The sequence below is a fragment of the Meles meles genome, chromosome 2 (genome assembly GCF_922984935.1).
Source record: "Meles meles chromosome 2, mMelMel3.1 paternal haplotype, whole genome shotgun sequence".
Taxonomy (NCBI): domain Eukaryota; kingdom Metazoa; phylum Chordata; class Mammalia; order Carnivora; family Mustelidae; genus Meles; species Meles meles.
Window position 1 is genome coordinate 13,258,395 of NC_060067.1, and position 1,276 is coordinate 13,259,670.

Below are 1,276 nucleotides of genomic sequence, written 5' to 3' on the forward strand. Positions count from 1 at the left end.
TTCATCTCCAATAGTCTTTCATTCCTTTATTTATAAGTATGAACTTTTTAAATAATAGATAAGAGGTTTTGATTTTGAATGCAACTGATAGATTCTTTAATGACAAAATTTTACTTACTCTCATCAATTGTAATGATTAGTATACTTGATTTTATTTCTCCAGTTTTCTTTAAGTAAATTATCTATTTTACTTTTTCATTTTCTTTTCCTTGTGACTGGTTTAAGTTGTGCTCGCTTCATGTGCTCGCTTCAACAGCACATATACTGAAATTGGAATGATACATAGATTAGCATGGCCCCTGCACAAGGACGACATACAAATTCGTGAACCGTGCCATATTTAAATAAACAAAAAAATAAATAAGTTTTTTCATTGCATTTTTTCTTCTTAGAAATTTCAATATACGTAGTTAATAGTTAACTTATTTTTCCTGGAACTCAAATTTGGATGCATATTTTTTCCACTAGTCTTATAGAAATTATTAGGCCCATCAAATGTTATTTGTCTTACCTAAGTCCCAACCTTAGAAGTGGTTTTTAACTACTTTCACTTCTGTCCTCTCCTGCCTTCCCATTCTTTACTCTTAGAGAGGCTTTATAACACTTTTATTTCCCATCCCCCTCATTTCTAGTAATTAGGTTTTGCTGAAATAGTATCTGATGTTCTAAACTATTACTAGGATGTTTCTTAAAGTATATTGCTTCCACTGCAAACATTTATACATTCATTGCATTGAACACACACCCTGCTCGGGTTTCATTGTTACCACTGTTCCCCCCCCTTCATCCCTCCCTCTATTGAGATCTCAGTTCTGATTTTTATCTTGCTTTACTAGAGTCCCTAGTCATGCATTTTTTTTAGTTGGGATATGTGAATGATGATCTTTAATTCAAAAGCATTTTCTCTCATTGTTTATTACTTTTTCCCTCTATCTCTTTCTTTTTCTCTTCTCAAACCTCTATGTATTCAATGATATTAAGGATTTATTTAATTCCTGGGATGCAGGTAGTAGGAAAATAAAACCAGTTTAGCTATTTAATGATAACTAGTGATGCTGAATGATGGGTACATGGGGTTCATTGTTATTGTGTATGTTTGGAGTTCTCCACAATGAAAAATTAAAAGTTTTTTTAAAAATAAACTTAAATTATTATGCATTTTACTTTTTAACAGATAAATGAAACATTTCATGGATCCAAACTGAGAAGACAGTATGTCAAATCTCATGTTGTCCAAGTAAGGTACATAAAATAGCCCAAGAGGCACAGAGCAGAA

General features: G+C 31.7%; 1 non-coding gene across 1 annotated transcript; it reads left to right on the top strand.

Moving 5' to 3' along the window:
* Positions 1–240: 240 nt before the first annotated feature.
* On the top strand, positions 241–344 carry LOC123937770. The gene has a single exon (XR_006817567.1). It is a non-coding gene; the product is annotated as a U6 spliceosomal RNA (small nuclear RNA).
* Positions 345–1,276: the final 932 nt, after the last annotated feature.